This window comes from Malaya genurostris, chromosome 2 (genome assembly GCF_030247185.1).
Source record: "Malaya genurostris strain Urasoe2022 chromosome 2, Malgen_1.1, whole genome shotgun sequence".
Classification (NCBI taxonomy): domain Eukaryota; kingdom Metazoa; phylum Arthropoda; class Insecta; order Diptera; family Culicidae; genus Malaya; species Malaya genurostris.
In genome coordinates this window covers 157,302,715-157,318,569 of record NC_080571.1, presented here as the reverse complement: position 1 = coordinate 157,318,569, position 15,855 = coordinate 157,302,715, and the positions used below count along the sequence as shown (strand labels likewise).

Genomic DNA, 15,855 nt, shown 5'->3' with positions numbered 1-15,855 from the left:
TTCTAGGACCCAAAGCTGCCAATCTCCAAGAACCAATGCAAGATACCCTAGAAAACTTGTCGACATGGGCTCTTCAAATGGGTATCGAGTTCTTTACGGAGAAAACTGAGCTGGTTCTATTTTCGAGGAAGCGAGAACCACCACAATTACAGTTTCAGATAAGGGGTGAAACCATAGCTCAGGTCTTCACATTTAAATATCTCGGGGTCTGGTTCGACTCCAAAGGCATCTGAGGATGTCACATTAGGTATATGAAAAATATTTAGAACAGTCAACTGTAAAAAGGTGTTTTACACTGACGGATCAAACATCGACAGGTCCACAGGCTTCGGCATCTTCAATCAGAACATCACCACTTCCTACAAACTCAGTGAGCCGGCTTCAGTTTACGTCGCAAAATTAGCTGCTATTCAGTACACCCTCGAGATCATTGAAACCTTGTCCAAAGACCATTACTTTGTTGTCACGGACAGTTTGAGCTCAATAGAAGCTCCCCGGGCAATGAAGCCAGGAAAGTATCGGGAGCGGGTCATATCGCCGAAAGCCATTTCGCCGAAAGTCGTTTCGCCGAATGCCATTTCGCAGAAAGTCGTTTCGCCGAATAGGTCATTTCGCCGAAAGTCGTTTCGCCGAAATGGTAATTTCGAATTCATTACGATGTGGCGCAGCCACATAACCGAAGCCAAGATGGCTCGACGGCATAAAGCCGCCGTGGCGACGCCGGGTGAGGTGGCCGCCGACCCGCCGTCGGAAGCGGCGGCCTCTTGCATACAAACCTGTAACCGCCTCGTTTGCCCGGTCTACTCAAAGCTAGGTTTCTTTGCTTTAGATAGGTCCGAACGAGCGGTAGCGAGATCGGACAGCACACGACTCAATTTGATGTGGCGAAGCCGCATTAGATATTTTTTTCACTTAGTAAACGGAAAATACCACATTTGCTTGGTACATCTATGCAATTGCGTTGATGATTAGTGGCTAATAGTCAAAAAGTTTCCTTGGGAACTCTGTTTTTAGGTTCATGAATTAATCTTTATTCAAGAGTACAAGAATCAATCTTTTTTCAAGAAGTACAATTGTAGGTTAACAAAACGGGCGTTAATGTATTATCATTCATTTGTGCTTATTTTAAATCAATTCCAATTCTAATATCAAGACAATTGCAGGAATCGGCGAAATGACCCTTTCGGCAGATGACATTCGGCGAAATGACTCTTCCGGTGAAATGACTTTCGGCGAAATGACCTATTCGGCGAAACGACTTTCGGCGAAATGGCATTCGGAGAAACGGCTTTCGGCGAAATGACCCTGATCCGTCCAAAGACCATTACTTTGTTGTCACGGACAGCCTAAGCTCAATAGAAGCTCTCCGGGCAATTAAGCCAGGGAAGTATCCCACATATTTCCTGGGGAAAATACGGGAAGACTTGCAAACTTTATCTGAGCGGTTTTATTCAATATCGTTAGTCTGGATCCCATCGCATTGTTCCATTCCGGGAAATGAAAAGGCAGATTTATTGGCTAATTAGAAGGTGATATTTATGAAAGACCAATCTGCTTCAATGAATTTTTCAGTATCTCTCGTCAGAAAACTGTCGAAAGTTGGCAAGCTTCATGAAGCAATGGCGAACTGGGGCGATGGCTACATTCCATTATTCCTAGAGTATAGACGAAACCTTTGTTCAGAGAGATGAACGTGAGTCGAGATTTCATTCGTGTTATGTCGCGGCTCATGTCACATCACTACACTTTCAACGCACATCTCCGGCTTGTCGGGCTCGCGGAGAGTGGTCTCTGCACCTGTGGCGACGGTTATCAGGACATCGAGCATGTCGTGTGGTCGTGTGTAGAGTATCGCGACGCCAGGTCGAAGCTACTGGAATCCCTTAGGGCCCGAGAAAGACCGCCCGAGGTTCCAGTTCGAGATATGTTGGCGAGTCGAGATAGTTAATATATGCTTCTCATATACTAGTACCTTAAATACATTGATATATAAGTGTAATGTGTTATTCCTTGCTAACATCCGCCCGATTCCCTCGATCCCCGTCCCTGTCAACCAACTTTATTAGAACTAACAAGATCTTTTTTTGTCACTAACATTTTCGTTCCTCCTTCCCTGTCTCTTCACCATCTCGATGGCAACTAATTAGATCTCTATCGGACATTTTGTTCCCACATCCCCTTTTCACCCCGTTTCCACAATATTTACTTTTTTTCATTCTCTTCCGTAACATCACCATCATCGCCCACGGAAGACCGCTCCAGTCGAAAACCAGCATGCGGGCCACCCGCCGGGCCTTCGTAGCCCGGGGGGTATTTCTCGCGGACTCACTTGGACCGAAGGGTGCGGTCAGCATAGATATTTACCAACGCCATCTGGAAGATTCATACAATATTCAATTCATCGAGCACTGCCGATCGCCAGCTGAAAGCTGGATTTTCGAGAACTCGAGATGACATAGTATAATGATAGTATTCTAGTTTTAAGTTAGTCGTTAAATAAGATTAGAAAATACCCTTGGCATCTTAGAGCCTAAGCTGTGTGCCTAAAATTATATTACATTATTGAATCAAAGAAAATCCAGAATATAGACTCTGTTTGCCTGGATTAGTAATTGTTTTGTGACCGACGAAATTATATCGTTATCAAAAATGTATGCAATTATATCTTTGTACACGATACGGATTTCGATATTTAAGCTTCTCTTCGCCAAACTTGTGTGCACGCAGTTATTTTTATAACGTTGTTTCTCTACCATTATTATTAATCGAGTTCATCTTAAATAAATTAGACATTAATCTTAAGCACTCAAGCAACTTACCCTGGAGTAATTTCATCCTAACTCGCATGATACATCGTTTTATAGCACTTTCTGTCTCACTGTCTAGCAACATCCTACTTTTAGCATGCTACACAGGACTGAAATGTTAACTATAAATTCGCTTTTATTTAAAGATTCGCATGCTTTCAATAGCTTCGCTATTGCATCGGTTGTCTAATCAGAGCGATGCTTTCCCAATGATATATCGTTACTCCTTCAAAACCATCGTCTGCGTTAGAGAATTTCGGAGATTTTGCAGACAAAATAGGACACTAACAGCTATGAATCAACAATTTAATGATACTTGATTTAATGAATACTAAACTGACTGAGCTGTAAATGTTCAAAAGCTGATCACATTTCTACTGGTATTTACCCTTGAGTGAGTAAATTTCTGTTTGTGTAAAGTTATACGTGTAAAGCGGATAAATTAATATTCGATTTTCAGAAACTTTTTGGAAAGGATATTCAAAAATTTACAAAGTGGTATATCGATTTTCAGTATAACCTTACTTTTATTTTTGTTAATCGTTATTGTCCTTTTAGCTTAGAATAAGGTACTATTGCATATTCGTAAAATGTTATCCTTAAAGATGATTATAAGAAAAAATATACATGGTGAGATAACTAAGTCCTTCCAAGTTTCTATCTCATGCCTCCCCGTATGTCCATGATGACATTTGGTCAATAGAACGGCGTCGAATGCATGCTATCGCCTTCTGCGTTAGTAGCAGAATGAGAGGGAGCGACATGGCTACAGTGCAATATTTATCATTGTATATTGCAACATATGATTCTGATGTGAATTACATTATTTAATAAATATTTAATTGAATTTAGCTCTATTATATTAAATATAATAATAATTATTATTATTATTATTGTTATTGACAGAGAAATATTATATTTTCTACAGTGCTGCGTCGGAGGAAGAGGGTAGCTTACACTGCGAAATTGACTGTTATATATATTTCATAATGGCATATTGTTTCATATATTATCGTCTTGTATTATATTATGTTATGTTGTGTTGTATGGTATTGTACTGCATTGCATTGTATCATATTATATTGTATTACATAATATTATATTGTGTTGTGTTGTATTGTATTATATGAAATTATATTTCATTGTTATATTAATTTGTTTTTCTCGTTTTTCAATGACTAAGTGTAGTAGTCAATATATCTTTTTCTCTTATTGCAATATTCACTCAACCAGAGACCATTTTGTAGAAACAGGAAATGAAAGTTATAGAATAATAATACTCAAGGGAGAGCAAGGATGTGACTATATAAAACGGAAAGGTGAGACGTGACAGCGGGTTATTTAAGCAAGCAGGAATCTTCTAGCAACTTAACTTTTACCTTCCACCAGAGGAGTCGGGCTTATGCATCTGATCAATGCGAGTCATCCAAGACTCTGGTATGTCGGAAAGTAGTGATAATGGTCTTTTACAATTTAATATCCGAACCGGCAAAAGAAAAGTTACCAGTTGTCACTTTCTAATTGCGAAGGCATTCTCTCACTCTTCACTGCATGGATGTTTTTTTCTTAATCTCTGTATGGCTAGTTGAACATCGAAATGGAAGATTTGTTAGAACTATTGCTTATGTACCTAGAGTCACAGCGTATTGACTGTTTAGTGTCGGTTGTAAGCGGCGTACAGTAGCGCTCCACTCACCGGTACCTTATGGAAATCCATCTTTTTTTACTTTATTTTCTATAGAGGGGTGCAAATCAGAAACTTAAGGAAAACTACACGTAGAAATGTGGCCAGGTTTTAAAAACAACAGCTCAGTCTATTTTGTATCATTTAGTAGTATTATTTCATCATTTGATTGGAAATATTTCTAAGTTTCGATTTGAATGTATCAAGCCACGTATTTTCAATTATATATGATCGAAATTTTGATTAGTAGCGAGCAGTGTCCTATTTTGTTCACAAAAAATTTTCCATAGATGACGGTTTTGAAAGAGGTAAGCGATATATCAATGGGAAAGCATCGCTCTGATTGGTCAATCGATGCAAAAGCGAAGCTGTTGGAAGCACGCGAATCTATAAATAGAAGCGGAATAATAGCTAAAGTTTTAGTCCTAGGCGTAGCATGCTAGAGGTAGGTTGTTGCCAGACAGCAAAACAAAAAGTGACATAAAACGATTTGAAGCTTCAATTGGTATGCTCTGATCTTGTGTCATGCAAACTGGGATGAAATTCCATGTTATGTCGTTTCGCCTGAGAAATTGATAACTATTCCGGGATAAAATTTGAGTGCTTAAGACTAATTTCTTATTTATATAAGATGAATTGAATTGATAATGAGAAAAAGTTTATCGCTTCAACCGAAATCGCAGAATGGTAGAGAAAATTAACGCTATAAAAATAACTGCTTGCACACAAAACTTGAACACAAGCTTTGTGAAGAGAAGCTTAAATATCGAAATCGCAAGTATGTACTAAGATATAATTGCATACATTTGGGATATTGGTGTAATTTCGGTTATAAAGACAAACGATGTTCGGTGTTGGTTCCTGATCAAGCAGACTCTCGTGCAATTGCGGATTCAAAAGTGTGACGATTGATTAAACTTTTTGATTCTAAATCATTAGAAATTTTTTTTTGTCTAGCTCCACATCAATGGTTCAAACAACCCCATGGGGCTGATCCTTGTAGTTTTTCTCTTTTTTCTAATCACTAAGACAAACGATGTTCGGTGTTGGTTCCTCATCAAGCAGACTCTCGTGCAATTGCGGATTCAAAAGTGTGACGATTGATTAAACTTTTTGATTCTAGATCATTAGAAATTTTGGTTGCCTAGTTCCACATCAATGGTTCGAACCCCCTGATCCTTGTAGTTTTTCTCTTTTTTATAATCACTAAGTGCTGTAGTCAATATTGCTTTTTCAGGCAAGCAGAGATTAGAAAGTTGAGTGTCTGTGTACTATCCCCATTTTTATGGAACCTAGTCGCTGATGGCTTGTGATGGAAACTTAATAACCTTGGATTCCCGACTTACGGATTGCTGACGATTATCATATACGCTGAGGTCTTTTTTTATGCGGTTTTTCTACGCGACTTTTTTATGTTATGCGGTTTTTTATGCGAATTTTCAGAGTTATGCGGTTTCCCTTCTGCGGGTATTTTTTATGCGAAGTTTCAGAGTTATGCGGTTTTTTTTTTGTGCAGAGTTTCAGAGTTATGCGGTTTTTTATGCGAATTTTCAGAGCTATGCGGTTTTTTTATACGGTACGTAAATTCGCATAAAAAAGACTTCAATGTATTGATGATCGGTATGAAATTTAACACTCTCTTTGTTTTGATGATCTGTTGAAAAATGGTGTTGTCGGGATGGATTATCTGTAAATCCGGGCAAAACATCAATGGTGCTTTTCACTCATCGTAGGGTAACCACAGGAGCTCGTTTATCACAATTCTTTGATCAGAGGTTGATGTGGTTGAACAAATTAAGCACGTCGGGGTTATTCTTGATTCAAAACTGAATTGGTCTGCTCACGTTGACTTCAGGAATAAAAGAGATTGCATGGCTTTCGGCCAATGCAGACGAGCTTCTGAAAAATTCTGGTGAGTTCCCAGATACATTCATTGGATTGTTTGTTAGACCAATTTTAGCATATGAGCAATTCCAGGAATGAGTAGACGAAAAAGTGACAAAATCAGAATCGACCTTCTCCGATTTGGATGAAACTTTGCACATGGCTCTAGTAAGGCAAACCATAAGTTTTGAACCGATGGAGAGGTCAATCCAACTGATTTGAAAAAGGTCGTATGTATTTTTGCATTTCACAAAAACATGCACGAGTGCATGCAAATTATCAAGTACTCTCATTGTAATTCGGAAACCGTTAATCGTACAAAAATGACGTCCAGGAAGAAGTTGTAGGGAATCAATAGGGCATGCTAAAAAAATATACACTGAAAAAAATTGATTTTTTTATCAATAATTTCAAAATGACAAAAAAATATTTAAAACAATCAGGATTTCGATTTTTTTCTCGATATTTTATATTTTAAAGCTCTTATTAAAACCTACAGATTGATGGCTATCCCATCCGAGTCTTTTGAAAAATGAAGAAGTGACAGCTAAAACAATTTACAGATATATTCGAAATTTCAAGTTCTCGTTGAAAGATAATCATTTAAACAGTAGAATATTACTCTACAGGTTAGGGGCGATAAATTTGTTCATGATATCCTTTCTTCTAAAAGTAGCTGTTCTTGAGAAACTCGGATATTTAATTATAACACCATTTTTTATTTTTCCATAAATTGTTTATTTGCTTGCTATATCTACAATTATTACATGTAAATGAATAATTCTTAATTATATTTAAGGTTTTAAGATTTTGAAAATTTTATGAGTACTACGTGCATCGTCATTCGAATACAGTCTTGTGACGATTGTGGTTTCTGAAATCGGAACGAAAGAATGGTATTTCTGTGTGCCTGGAATCATTTTGGTATCCTTATAAACATTACTCCACTCGGTCACACCCCGTTCTTATTCTTCTTGTGACACGTAACAAAAAGACATGGTCGTGAATCCATCTCGACGTCTCTGCTCTGCCCATACATATAATTGTTTTGCAGTTGTGATTGGGTGTTCATTTAGTTTAGTCAAGCTTTCACGTCGTGCCATTTGCTTTACATTACCCCCGAGTGCATCACATGGTCCTTTACCATGAGAAGTTGCAAAAAATGCCACTCAGCATCTATGTTATACATAGATTTAAATTTACAGAGATTTTTTCTGTTTTTGTACTGCGGGGCAGCTACATTAGACATAAATATTGCTTTTTTGATTTGAATTTTGTCTTTCAAAAATGACATTAAGTGTGAAATAAACACTTGAACCGCGATGGTATCGTGTTCAAGCACTTTTGAAATCACAATGAAACTTAAATGTTTAAGCTCTTCTGATTCTCTATAATAAATTTCAAACTGATGAATGGTTGCTTGGTCATTGCTCCAATAGTGGCTTTGAACAGCCTCCTGAAGCACAAATGAAAAATTTCCTGAAAAATCACAAATAATCACAATTTCTCCTGTCTTTAAATTAGATTTTGCCTTCTTAAGAAAATCAGATTACTGATTTTTAATAAAATCCTGAATCACAAGTTTTTCTAATTTTTCGCAAAAATATGCTGCAAATTCTTCTACTGGTTTGACAAATTTCTCTAGATCACAGTTGTCATTAGAAACCCATTGTTCAAATCAAATCTCAGTCAAATCGCGTTCCACGAAATTGTCTAAAACGCTTCTCTCCAGATCTTGTGTCGCTGGACAACTTTTGCATCCATGGAGGTAGCAGGATATTTTCGATGAGTCACATAATAGAATTTTTAAATAATAATTCTTATCATCATACATGAAATATTTTTCAACAGCATGAATCATTAATAAAACATTCTCATGGATTGTTCAAACACATATGTTATGTAACCAGAACAACTTGCAGCATAAGGATGCAAATGTACTAAATCCAATATTTCGATCTGGAAATTAATCCTTATAACAGAAATAAATTTCTTTCAATGATGAATAAAGCAATAGGTTTTGTTTGCGTTCACACTTATCTTTCATTTTGACTGTGACGAAATCTCTTGATCCCGGCATTACCAAATACAAATAATAATACCCCTAAGTCCCATACATTCGGAGCGCTAATGTTTGGTTCACAGAATGATCAATTTAGCCTAGCATGTTTTACTTTTTCGTCATGACAGCTTAGAAAAGTTGAAAAAAAAATCTCTGGCAACACTACGACATCGAAGCATGCTAGTAATTATCATGAAAACGATGCGTCACTATCAAATAGCGGATGAAAACATTTATGAATGAAATGACTTATATTTCAAAACGAAAACTTCGATGATTTGAGGTATTTTATTTATTCCATTACCAAGTTTCATATTGTTTTTTTTATGGAAGAACCATATTCATAACTGACGCCAGTGTGATATTCTTCTGGACCACAAGTGATCGACAAATATCCAACAAGTTGTTGTAGCATATCTGGAATTGTGTATTTATTGACGTTTTAATATGTTAAATAATAAACGATTGAATCAGAGATCAGAGTGCGCTCGCATTCCTCGGTAATATCAATGTTGAAACACTTGCTCTGTTGAACTGCCGTTGTTGTAGTCATATGCGAGGGAACGGCTACCTTTTTTAGTAGCTTCCTCGAACGTCCTCAAATATTGTGCATCATTCTTTCGAATCACACATAGATCAATGTTAGAACCGGATCCTAAATCGTTGAAAACTCCGGCAGTAATTGCCTCACGAACCAACTTTTTGCTCTCCTCTTCATCCATATCTGGTTTCCAGCGAGACTCGAACACGGACATAGCTGCAAGTCTGCCCGATCTCATTGTAGCATAAGGCAGCTTATCTGTCGATCCGTGAGGATAAATACAATAAATATACGATCCCGTATGATATACACCCCCTAAAACCAAAGCAGCGCTAATATGACCTTGATAGCGAAACAAAAACTGTTTCAACATCGTATTAGCAATAACTATCGGGACTGTTCATCCAGTATTTAACCGGTGTAATTCTAAATTTGACGATATCATATGAGTGGTTATTTCCGTGTCAGCAGCTGTTCCGGCACCACAGTAGTTCATGTTTTTAGTCAAGTAGTGAATATTTTTGCAGTTTTTATCCTCCACGATTGGTCTCTCAGTAGCACGAGTTTTAATAGCTTTCGGCGGAACAAATCGTTGGTGCATTGTTGAGCATTTCTATAAAACATCAAGGTTAGAAATTCAAGTCTTGCGTTTCCTCTGACGACACTAACCTGCGACAGTTTTCAAAACTGAATCCGGGTGCTTCCAGATGTCGATAGTCATATCGGTTCTTAGTCAAACAATGGTAATCACAAAAAGCAGCTTCAATTACATTCAAATTCTTTCGGATTTTCCACGATCTCGAAAAATTAAACATCTTTGTTTATGAGCATAATAAACAGTCACTATGGTGAATCATTTTCCAGTCATCAGAGTTGCCAGTTTTATATAAAATTCAATAAGGTACACCGTCACTCTGACAGTGTATCATGACAGTGTACCGCACGATGCAAAATGTGTCCTTGAAAATTTGTCGGAGTACTCCGTATTATAATTAGTATTTGGCATTACTCTGCTGACGTCATCGCTGTTGAAATATTGAAACACCTCGTTTCTATCGTTTCGTTCCTGCTGCGTCCCGTTTGTTTATTGCCTTTTTTTACGTCCGTTGATTCTCTTGCCTCTGACACAATGTATTTGTTCGCCTTGAACTGGGTGGTTATTTTCTCCTTTAACCACGAGTTTGGCAAGACTGACAACAAACGCACTTTTTCATTCCTAGTGCAATCAGGCTTAACAAACTGCTCTATTATTTTAGTAATCACTTCGTTCAACTCTGCTGCTTTCATTTTGGGTAATTCTGGATCTTCTTCATCCGCCGGGAACCCGAATATTTGCTTTTTTTATACCTCTTGAAATATACAAATATTTTTCTCGAGGATAATTAACATTCCGGGTTTTCTTCGTTAGTTCTACAGGGTCCGGCACTCGAAGTGTAACCAACTTCAGACCGCTCGCGCAGCTGACGCACGGGCATCAGCTCTCTAGAAATTTGCTAAATGACAGTTCAGAGTTGTATTGTTTACAAGCGCAAGAAAGCATTTTGCCAAAAGTGAACGCGAAAAAAAAATCTTGACTTGAGAGAGCGAAGGAGTTGCTTCGTTTGGCCGAAAGCGGTCAATTTCCGAACATTGTATTTTCTGACGAGAAAATTTTTCCAATTGAGCAATTCGTAAACTCTCAAAACGATAGGGTTTACTTGACCGACCGTTCATACGAGAATTTGAGTCATCGATGGGCCACCAGGAGGCAGCACCCGCAACAGATAATGGTTTGGTCAATCGATGCAAAAGCGAAGCTGTTGGAAGCACGCGAATCTATAAATAGAAGCGAAATTATAGCTAACGTTTTAGTCCTACGCGTAGCTTGCTAGAGGTGGGTTGTTGCTAGACAGCAAGACAAAAAGTGCCATAAAACTATTTTAAGCTTTAATTGCTATGCTCTGATCTTGTGTCATGAAAGATTGGATGAGATCCCATATGTTATGTCGTTTCGCCTGAGGAATTGACAACTACTCCAGGGAAAATTTCGAGTGCATAAGATTAATTTCTAATTTATATAAGATGAACTCGATTGATAATGTGAAAAAGTTTATCGCTTCAACCGAAATCGCAGAATGGTAGTATAATGGTATAGAAACGCTATAAAAATAACTTTTTGCATACAAAACTTGAACACAAGCTTGGCGAAGAGAAGCTTAAATATCGATATCCGTATCGCAAGTATGTACAAACATATAATTGAATGCATTTGGGCTATTGATGTAATTTCGTCGGCTATAAATCAATTACAAAACACGACAAATAGAGTCTATATTCTGGGTTTGCGTGTTCGATGTTGGTTTCTAATAAAGATCAATCTAAGCAGACTCTCGTGCATTTGCGGATTCAAAAGTGTCACGATCATTAGAAATTTTGGTTGCCTTGTTCCACATCAATGGCTCGAACAACCCCATGAGGCTGATCCTTGTAGTTTTTTCCAATATTTTTCGAACTATTGAATGGTTTCGGCGGCCGAGACATGCTTCCTAAGATGTGCCCTCGTCAATGCCCAAAATTCCTCAATTGGTCGAAGTTGTAGGCAATTTGGTGGATTCATGTCTTTTGGGACGAAATTGATTTTTTTCGTAGTATACCATTCTCCCGTTGAATTCTTGTAGTGGCAAGAACCAAGATCTTGCCAGAAGACAATAAGATCCTTGTGGCTTCGAATCATGAGAAGAAGTCGTTTATGTAAACATTCCTTGATGTATATTTCGCTGTTCATTGAAGCAGTGGTTATGAAGGGTTTCGAAATCTTACCGCAGCTACAAATTGCTTGCCAGACCATAGCTTACTTACCAAAATTTTCGACTTCAATCGATGTCTCGGACTGGTTTAACACTTGTCCTTCTCGCACCGTATAATATTGTGGTCCCGGCAAGGATTTTTAATCGAGTTTCACGTAGGTTTCGTCGTCCATGATTATGCAGTTCAAATTAACAGCAAGAATCGTATTGTACAGCTTTCGAACCCTCGGCCTGATCGACTCTTCTTGTTTCGGACTACGTTTTCATTGTTTCTACTTCTTATAGGTAGGAATATTCAAACGTTCTTTAGCACTAACATTTGACTTCGTAGTGCCCACTTTTTTGGCCACGTCCCGAACTGAAACCTCCTTCGTTTGCTCGAACGTCTGCAGTATACGTTTATCAAACTGAGGGTTAGCAGGACCTTTTTTTCGACCCGTTTTCGGTTTATCCTGATGCATTTCGCACGGTTTTTTCACTCACTCCTTCCATTTTTGCTATCTTTCTCAGTTATAGTCCGCGTTCTGTGCACCATTCTTACACAATTTTACGACGTTGTTCTACTGAAAGTCCACGTTTTTCGAAACAAACTAATGAAAACGAATAAACAATTGCACAAGTGGTTAGAGAAGAGTGTAAACAACAGGACGCAGCCATAAAAATTGACAGATTCTGAACCATTGCGAAATTTCAGCGGTTTTTGGTTGCGTCCATACTTTCTAAGACAGTCTTTAGGCAGATCACAGAATTCGCTACTGTACAATGGAATATTTTTTTTCAATTCGATGTTCAAACAGATTAAACGTGCTACAACTCTAAATGAGTTCAAACAATTATGTATTTCACATGTTAAATCTTATCTTATGAACAGATTTTAAAATATTTATTATAATTTGATTTCTTAAAAATTATGTAACATGAAGAAGAATGTATTTTAACTTATCACTATTTTTGCCTTACTCATATAGAAAGGCCATGCAATCACTGTGAAAATCGATTTTTTAACCGAGGCCCGGAGTTCCGAATGTTATATACCATTCGACTCAGCTCGACAAACTGAACAAATGTCTCTGTGTGTGTGTGGCCGTCCGTGTGTGTGTATGTATGTGTGTGTATGTAACAAAAATATGCACTCACTTTTCTCAGAGATGGCTGAACCGATTTTCACAAACAAAGATTCAAATGAAAGGTGTCATAGTCCCATAGCCTGCTATTGAATTTCATTCCGATACGACTACCGGTTCCGGAGATATAGGATGATATGTACCAACAAAATGAAAACAATATGCACTCATTTTTTTTCAGAGATGGCTGAATCGATTTTCACAAACTAAGATTCAAATAAATGGTATTATGGTCCCATAGTTTGCTATTGAATTTCATTTGAATATGACTTCCGGTTCCGGAGTTATATGGTAATATGTGAAAATTTGAGAAAAAGTTTACACTCAATTATCTGTGGAACAACTCAACCGATTTTCGCAAACTGAGATTCAAATGAAAGGTCCTACAATATCCTGAAAATTTGTAGAACATTTTATCTGGACCCGACTTCCGGTTCCAGAACTAAAGCGTTATAAGTGGAAAATTACCAATTTTATTAGTATTTTTCCACGAACGATGGTTAAAAACAGGTACAAATTCCATAAAACTGTCTGATACATTCTTCTAGTTTGCAGAGTTTGTTAGTTTGTGGGCATGAAAATTTAATTCGGCACTACAAGGCACTCTCCCAAATCCTTTACCGTCGTCTATCACCAATAGCTAAAGAATTCGTAGGGCCGTACCAAGCGGGATTTACTGGAGCCCGCGCCACTACGGATCACACATTCGCAATAAGACAAGTACTCCAGAAGTGTCGTGAATACAACGTACCCACACATCACCTATTCATCGACTTCAAAGCGGCATACGACACAATCGATCGAGAACAGCTATGGCAGATAATGCACGAATACGGTTTCCCGGATAAACTGACGCGATTGGTCAAAGTAACGATGGATAGAGTGATGTGCTACGTCCGAGTATCTGGGACGCTCTCGAGTCCCTTCGAATCTCGGAGAGGGCTACGTCAAGGTGATGGACTTTCTTGTATCTTGCTCAATATTGCCCTGGAAGGTGTGAATCGAAGAGCGAGGATCGACACGAGTGCCACGATCTTCCGAAAGTCCGTACAACTTTTTGGCTTCGCTGGCGATATTGATATTGTCACACGTAACCTTGAGAAGGTGATGGAAACCTATATCGGACTGAAAGCTGAAGCTAGGCGTATCGGACTGGCCATAAATGCGTCGAAAACAAAATACATGAGAGGAAGAGGCTCTAGAGAAGAAACACTACGCCTCCCACCACGAATATTGATAGACGGTGACGATATCGAGGTGGTTGACGAGTTCGTGTATTTGGGCTCACTGGTGACCGTCGATAATGACACCAGCAGAGAAATTCATAGACGTATTTTGCAGGGAATCGTGCGTACTTTGGACTCAGGAAAATCCTCCAATCGAGAATAGTACGCCACCGCACGAAATTGACCATCTAAAAAACGCTCATTAGACCGGTTGTTCTCTATGGCCACGAGACCTGGACTATGCTGGCAAAGGACCAACGCGCCCTCAGTGTTTTCGAAAGAAAGGTACTGAGGACCATCTATGGCGGAGTGCAGATGAAAGACAGAACGTGGAGACGGCGTATGAATCACGAATTGCAACAGCTGCTAGAAGAACCACCTATCGTACGGACAGCTAAAATCGGACGTCCACGATGGGCTGGGCATGTCATAAGGATGTCGGACGACAGCCCAGTGAAAATGGTTCTTGAATCTAATCCGACCGGTACAAGAAGAAGAGGAGCGCAGCGAGCAAGGTGAATCGATCAAGTGGAGGGTGATCTCAGAAGCATCCGTGCCTTGAGTGGCTGGCGACGAGCAGCCATGGACCGAGTTTTGTGGAGACGTATGCTTGATACAGCAAAGGACACCCCAGGTATATAGCTGTTAGGTAAGGTAAGTACTACTGGTCCTCCCTTTTCCTGTTCCGAAAGCACCGAAAGTGGAGAAGAAAAACTCCCAAAACTAAATTCACATCGATTTCTCTGCGATGCTTGAACCGATTTTCACAAATTTTGATTTGAATTAAAGTTCATACTGTCTTAAAAGCTACTGTAAAATTTCATCCGGATCCAACTTCCGGTTCCGCAGTTACAGGGCGATGAGTGTCAAAGTTTTCAAATCGCCATATAGAGTGACAATATGTACAACACCAAAAGAAGAAGAAAACACATTTTGTTCTATTTCGTACACGTTGTGTAGTGATGTTAATAATCTTACTACAAATAATCTTACTGCTGATTCACGCTGTTTAGCTTGACTTACATATGCAGAAGTAACAGAAGCGCAGGTTTGTTTCATTTGTTGGATTTCGTTTAATTTTTTTAATCGAAATAGAGCATGAGGTAGTAAGTATAGGTATAGCTACGTTCAAAACTGTTCCAGTTTGTTAGTAGCAAGCGAACCAACTTCGGCTATTCCGTTTATCTGAATCCGGTTTCGGAAGAATTGGAAACAATGATTAAAAACTGCAAAAAGGATCTCGCTCACTTTTCTTGAATCGATTTTCACAAACTTATAGGTTCCAAAAAAAAGTCTTATAGTTTCATACGGAATTCCTTATTTTGTTGTGTATACTACTTTCGGTTTCGGTACTACAATGTAAACAGGATTTATAGAGTTTGTGAGATTAGGTCCGTGCAAATTTTCCTATTTCTATTCAATAAACAGTTTTTTTAATAACTATTTATTGGAATATCAGTTAAAGCCACAAGTGGTGACTTTTCAGCCCTATTATATATATGATTTGGTTGTTACCATTCTGAGATTTTTGTGTAGGGAAAATTCTAAACCTACTTGTATTGTGTAATGGGGAAAAGGAACTTATATATCAACTTACTAACTAATACAGAGAGCGAATCGATTCAATTGAAGATTGCATCGATTTTTGTCGGAATTTGCTTATAATATTATGTGACATTAATCTCATGGTTCTATATTTGTGAGTCTGTGTAACTCATTTGTACTAAACCAGGGAGGACGC

At 38.3% G+C, this 15,855-nt stretch overlaps 1 protein-coding gene and 1 pseudogene across 4 annotated transcripts in view; both read right to left on the bottom strand.

Moving 5' to 3' along the window:
* The window catches only part of LOC131430372 (myosin light chain kinase, smooth muscle-like), a 1,014,414-nt gene that overhangs the window by 928,134 nt on the left and 70,425 nt on the right, over positions 1-15,855 (bottom strand). The gene's annotated exons all lie outside the window — the stretch shown is intronic.
* Positions 8,841-10,931, bottom strand: LOC131430374 (proteasome subunit beta type-7-like; annotated as a pseudogene).